The sequence below is a fragment of the Rhinopithecus roxellana genome, chromosome 16 (genome assembly GCF_007565055.1).
Source record: "Rhinopithecus roxellana isolate Shanxi Qingling chromosome 16, ASM756505v1, whole genome shotgun sequence".
In the NCBI taxonomy this organism is placed as follows: domain Eukaryota; kingdom Metazoa; phylum Chordata; class Mammalia; order Primates; family Cercopithecidae; genus Rhinopithecus; species Rhinopithecus roxellana.
The window spans coordinates 92,931,209-92,938,529 of NC_044564.1; positions in this window are offsets into that span (position 1 = coordinate 92,931,209).

Sequence of the window (7,321 nt, forward strand, 5' to 3'; positions counted from 1 at the left end):
TGTTGCTTCTTATTTTTGTCAGCATTTGGCTTTGTCTCTGTTCTGGATTTGGGAAGCTTTTATTCTTTAATATTCAGTTCAAGGTCATTCTTTGAAGAATCTCCTGATCCCATAGGAAGAGGAAACAACAGCCTATTTATGACTCTAATTCAACACTTACTATGCTATCATGTGTGTGGACTTTTGGAGGATTTGGAGTTTGCCTCATTCATCTCGATATCACGCACAGTGAAGCCGGGCCTGGTGCATAGCATTCATCCAGTAAATGACCCATTAATAAATAAATAAGCAAACAAATCAAATCACTGACAAGTGAATGCTCTGGCCGGGTATGTGTGGTGTAAGTGTAGCATTTCACAATTTGCAAAGCATTTGTGCTTCAATTAAACTATTTGATCCTCACAACCTCCTGGGGCTTTTGCAGGAAATCCAGGCTCAGAGAGTTTGAGCTATTTGCCAGGTTGAAACAAGGCAAAGAAAAGACTTGAACTCACGTCTTCCCAGGGCCCTCCCACACAAAAATATAGTCTTTATGAATTAAAAATAAGGACAGTTTATTAGAAAAACCCCCACATAAGAACTTGCTAAGGATAGGGGACAGGCAATGATAAGAACAAAATTGTTGGCTCCATTGTAAGGGAGAGTGTAAAAACCAAAATGTGTGGTGCCTGGAGTCCTCCTAGATCACACAGAGCAACACAATTGCACTGGCTGCTTATATGAGACAACTGTTAGTGTGAAGAAACAATTATCAAAAACATACTGGAAACAGATTTTACCAGTCTCCTGACTTCACCGATGGCCAGCCCCCTTCCCTGCACTGCATTCCTTGCTACAACTTAAGTTTCAGCTCTTGGAGAGAAGCCGAGAGATTTCTGCAAATGTTTTCTCTTCAGCAGATGGAGCAGAAACCAAGAAGCATTACAAGGAAGATGGATCGGTGCGGCGGCACACTTGTAACAATAAAAATACAGCAACGGTTAAAAGCAGTCTCAGTTAAATAGAAATGGGAACCCAGGGTTGGCCTAAATCTTTTTTTAATTAAAAGTGAAGGAGAATTTCAAAGTTCTATTTCAGCCCCTCCAAGCATCAGTGCAGTGAATGTGGAATGCTTTTGTGCTTGGCTGGGTGTCAGACTCCTTGAGATTTATGTGAGTTTGGGTTGTAGTCAGTGAAAAGCCCCCAGCAGAGGGATCTGTGGAGGGGAAGTGCAGAGGGGAAAACACGTAGGCAGGAAAACCTGGATTCAGATGCCAGCTCTGTTCCTGTGTGACACTGAGAAAATTATTTTCCTCTTCCTTTGCATTTCTCTACTCCCAGTTCCTCACTTCTTTCTCTTCCTTAAGCTTCTGTATCATGAACACCCTCCGGCATTTGCTTCCTTTTTCTCCCTCTTCTTCCATCTTTGAAGTCTGCTTTAAGATCTAGATGCATAGTTCACAAACTGCAGTTTCAGGATCGCTCAAAACGGACATGGTTGGGTGCTTTTTAGATGATTTTGGATCCTGACCATGGACTTAGTGAGTAAGGTTCCAGGACTTTGAAGGCTAGAATCCTGCCTGTCAATCAACAACCAACGTATGGTGGGGACACGCACCAGCATTTGGGAACAACTGCTCTGGATGAAGGCAGCCAGAGCAGATGATCTTAGTCTGAGATGCTTTTTAGAACAGGGAAACTTTAACAACACACTCAAGTCAGAGCCCTACCCGAGAAAATCTGACTCATTGGGTCTGGAAAGGGTCTAGATGCACTTACTTGGAAAACAAGCTCTGGAGGGTTAATAACTTATGGTATACAATTCCTGGAAAACACCGAGTCACGTCAGTAACACGGATGAATTTATACTAAGCTGCCGCCCTCTATCTCCTGGATGCTTTCTCCTACAGCTCATACAGCTCACATTCCCCTGGTCCCTAAGATCAGCCACATGGGTTTGCTTTGCTGGATGACTCAGGTATCAGCTGGTGTATACATATTTATGACATGCACATTCATATAATATAAAGATATATCTCTCTCTCCACATGTATTAAGAAATACATATAAAACAGATTGCACACACACTTGCACGTCCGTGAACATGTGCACACACACATCCCTACTCTCACATACCAGCACATTCAAAACACAGAAACTCCATTTCAAGTACCAGCCCTGGCCAGCTCAATTCTAACAGTGTTAGTTGACATATCTTCAAAATAAAAACTGTAATACCCGCTTCATGGTTGTGAAATCAAATATATATAAAAACGCACCTGCTTCATTATCAGAAATACAGTAGATGTTCACCAAACGTATGTCAAAAACACAAATGTATTTATATGTCTTTTTTTTTTTTTTACTTTAAGCTCTGGGATACATGTGCAGAACGTGCAGGTTTATTACATAGGTATACGTATGCCATGGTGGTTTGGTGTACCTATCAACCCGTCATCTATGTTTTAAGCTCCGCATGTATTAGGTATTTGTCCTAATGTATTTGTCTCCCTTCTCTTGCCCCCAACCCCCGACAGGCCCAGGTATGTGATGTTCCCCTCCCTGTGTCCATGTGTTCTCATCTATTCATAAACACATTATTTCCACACAAGTTTATCCACTTATTAATGCACTTAGAAATCCATGTAACACATTCAAACTCATTTGCAAGTGAAAAACTTCCAAGCTCACATTTTATGTGAGCAGCACACACACTTGCATACACACTCACACACAGAGTTGCCTGACACAAGACAAAGTGCTCTACTCACTCTAAACACTTCTTTAAGCCAGGTTCTTCCCGTATCTATCAAGTTATGCCATTGGATCTGAGGTCCTGTAGAAGAACACGGAAGGCGAAGCAAACAACTACCACACATGAAATGGATGCTGGGTTTAAAAAAAATAAAAGTCTTGGCAATACAAGCCAATGCTTCAAAGGAAGTACAAGGATGGAGATCAACAATAGTTCATCATCTGCATACAAGAGGAAGCGCTGAGGGAAAGATAGGACTGAACTCCCGAGGCACCTAATGATGCAAAGCACTTTTCTACAGACCCCATAGAAACCAGATAGTCCCGTATCACTTGTACCCTCTTGAAGCTTACAGTCCTAGGAAAGACCAATGTTTAGGGGCTTATTTTCTGACATGACAGCATAAATACGTTGGGCCAACATGAATAATTATAGTATAAGAGTCAATGAGAAAAGTCATTATTCTTATTTTGCTTTTGCTTCAAATTTTCTTTGCTTTTCTCTCTCTCTCTCTCTCTCTCTCTCTCTGTTTTTCTTTTTTTTTCGAGACGGAGTCTCACTTCATCAACTAGGCTGGAGTGCAGTGGCGCAATCTCGGCTCACTGAAACCTCCACCTCCTGGGTTCAAACCTCAGTCTCCTGAGTAGCTGGGATTACAGGCATCCACTACCATGCCCGGATAATTTTTAGTAGAGATGGGGTTTCACCATGTTGGCCAGGCTGTATGATTAACACAGTGTTATTAAGCATGATGTTTCCTTCATAGACATTTTTCCTACATAATTATAATCAAGAATATTTATATTTTAGTGTTATATATGTATTTTTTTTTGAATTGGGAAAGATGGTGGGCCAGATAATCAGAAAATGCTGTTATCTTTAAAAGGCTCTCATTTCATTTCATGATTCTATGATTTCTAAGCTGGAGTGCAGTGGCGCAATCTCAGCTCACTGCAATTTCCTGCCTCAGCCTCCTGAGTAGCTGGGATTACAGACGTGCACCACCACCCCCAGCTAACTTTTGTATTTTTAGTAAAGATGGGGTTTCACTGTGTTGGCCAGGCTGGTCTCGAACTCCTGACCTCAGGTGATCCACCCACCTCGGCTTCCCCAAGTGCTGGGATTACAGGTGTGAGCCACCATGCCTGGTCAGATTCAAGTTTTATATTCCATAAATATTATACTCTATGAGTCTATTCTGACTCTGAATTTGTATTGTTCTAACATTCTCTGATTCCAACATTTGATAAATTATGAAATCCTACAACTTATGATTCAAAGATGCTAATAGTATAAGACTCTGACACTGTAACTTACAATTCTAAATCACTATCAACTTTATACAAATAAGATTTCCAGACCCTTTTCTTTGAGAAAGTAGGAGCCTAAGTCAAGGGCCAAAGTGTCTGTATTTGAATGTGGAAGGTAGAGTCAGCATGCAAAGAAAGAATGGCCACTGAAAAGAAGAGCTCTTAAAGCATGCCTCAAGGCGTTTCAAAACCTCCAGGTGGCTCCAGTCTCCTCCATGACTTCATTTCATGGCCTAAAGGTTCAGAATATCTATTGGTAGAATTTCGGCGCCACCGAGGCAAGCTTCAGCTATTTCTTGTCCTTTTATTCCCAGCATCTAGCACAAGGCCTGGAACATAGAAGACTCTCAATAAATATTGAGCTTGAATGAGTTGGTTGAGTCATTGTGGTGCTCTTCCTCTTCCTCTTATTTTTCACTGCCTCCTTCTAACCTTCCTCCACCTTTCCCTCCTTTTCCTCTTTATCCTTCTCCATCATCTCTTAATAATACTTTAGAGCTTTCATGTATATTAACTATCTAATTCTCATAGGAATCCAGTGATATATGAATTATTATCCCCATTTTACAGATGTGGAGCCTGAGGCTAAGAAATGACACTTAACAAAGATCACAGAATGCCAGTGTTAGAAAAAGAGTAAAACTCCAACTCTGTGGTTTCATGTTAGAGCTCCTTCCTTTATCCCACATCTGCTTTATAGTTTTCTTAATAATAATAAAAATACTATCATGAGAAATTAAGAAAACTGTTGCTTAGAAAGGAGGCCCACACTTTCTGTCCCTGAATTTAACTCTGAATTTATTTTCTCATCAATACCAGTTCCCATTTCAGAGTATCCAATAATTGAAGGTCTTCTACACCCAACTGTTCATTTCATTTTCTAGCCCTTTCTCCTCCTATTGAGAGTGCTGTACATGGCATGTGTTTATTTTTCAATTAAAGCAAATTAAACTTAATTTTGTTTTGAGAACTTTTTTTTTTTTAGAATTTCACAGCCCACGGTGAGATAATTGAGACCCTGCTGTTTCTGGAAGCACTATTTAGAGAGAGCAGGCCTCAACAGATCTGGAACAATTTTGGATGAAGTCATCTTTAACCTCCCTCTCCCTTGACCCACTAGGGAGAGAATGAGGGACAGAGAAAGAGGTGAAACTTACATTAAACACCCCCTCTTACCATTGGGAAACTTCCTTTCTTATTATTCTTGGGGAATTTTTTAAAAATATCATTTCTGAAACAATATGAATCATCAGAATTGCTTGTATATATTTTTTGACATGCCTAATATTCTGTTTTTATGGAAAAAAACATTTTGTCTAGTGTAGAGTTTTCTAAAGTATGCTATACAGAATATTAGTAAAAATTAAATGAAAAATATAGGACAAAATCTGTCACTCATAAATCCACTTTTAGAGATGATTTAAAGTGTAAACCAATGATTTCAAGTCGTGTTTTGAAGCCTGGGAACCCCTTATTCAAAGCTTACACAAAAATGGAATGAAGCTAAGTGGAAAATGTGGAGCTGCTCTAATGTGGGTGGCAAAGTGGGGATAATCTCAGATCCAGGCTCACCTGCTCAACCTCTCTCTGCTTTTGTGGTGGGCTTCCGTGGTTTTCTTAGAACTGCTGTCAAATCTCAGGCTTTATTTTACAAGTGAGAAAACTTAGGAGATGTGAGGGTCTAGAGAATGTATACATCAGGCCAAGCATGGTGGCTCACACCTGCAATCCCAGCACTTTGGGAGATCGAGGCAGGAGGATCGCTGGAGGCCAGCAGTTCAAGACCAGCCTGGGCAACATAGCAAGACCCCCATCTCTAAAAAATATAAAAACAAAAACTTGCCAGATGTGGTGGCATGTGCCTGTAGTCACAGCTACATAAGAGGCTGAAGCAGGAGGATTGCTTGAGTCCAGGAATCCAAGGCTACAGTGAACTATGATCATGTCACTGCACTCCAGCATGGGCAACAGAGTGAGACCCTGTCTCAGAGAAAAAAAGTAAGTATAAATCACTTGATAAATCTCTAGTTTTTATCTGCATTATTGCTCAGTCCAAGGTTGAGCAAAACAGAGAAAAAAACTGAGTCTATTTAAATTTGATTTAGGGTGGATGAATGACTTAGAAATTGAGAAAACAGAATTAAAACTTTCTCCTCTGCTTTAGCTCCTGTTCCTACCACAAATTGCTCACTGATCCCCCACATCCCACTAATTAAAATGCTGATTACACAAGCAATATACATTCACTAAAGAAATACTAGAAAATACAGGTAAGAATCAAAGAATGAAATTCTCTATAACCCATTACCCAAAGATGACTATTCAAATACTAGGATACATCATATAAAATAATCATGCTCTATATGATATTTTGAATCTTATGCTTTTTTAAATTAGTAATTCACAAAAAAAACTCGATGTTGATAAATGTCATAAGTGCCATTTATTAAGTACTTACTGAATGTGAGGCATGTTGCTAAGTGCTTTGTACATGCAACATTCATTCTCAACAGCATAACTAGAAGGAAGGTACTGTTGTTGTCAGCCCTGTTTAAAAATGATACACCCTATCTTCATCCCACCTTCTAATGTACAAATGCGCTTTCCTAATATCATTCTTAAGGACCACAGAGGATTCCATTCTCTGCTTTGTTTGTTTTGTTTTCCTTTTTTCTCCAAACACCCTGATAACATTTCTTCTTCACAGACTTGTACACATCTAATTAACTGACTTCTTAGAAGGGGACACTTTTTTTTCCCTCAGAAGCATTTGTACCTTCTTTTCTTTTTAAAAAATAGGTATCATAAAACAGAAAGTCCTCTCTCACCAGGCCATCTGGTCCACATGCATTACCTCCTTTTTCTCTATCACACTTCGCTCTCTGATACACTATATGTTTACTTCTTTATTTATAAATTATCTCCTTTCTCAGTTAAATGTCAGCTGTATGATGGCAAGAACTTGGTCAGTTTGATTCCCTGCTGTATTCATAGCTCATAAAAAAGCATCTGGCAAAGGATAAGTGCTCAATAAACAATGTTTGTTTAGTTGGGCACAGTGGCTCATGCCTGTAATCCTAGCACTTTGGGAGGCTGAGACGGGTGGATTACCTGAGGTCAGGAGTTCAAGACCCAGCCTGGGCAGCATGGTGAAACCTCATCTCTACTAAAAATACAAAAATTAGCTGCGCATGGTGGTGCATGCTTGTAATCCCAGCTACTCGGGAGGCTGAGGCAGGAGAATCACTTGAACCCAGGAGGCGGAGATTGCAGTAAA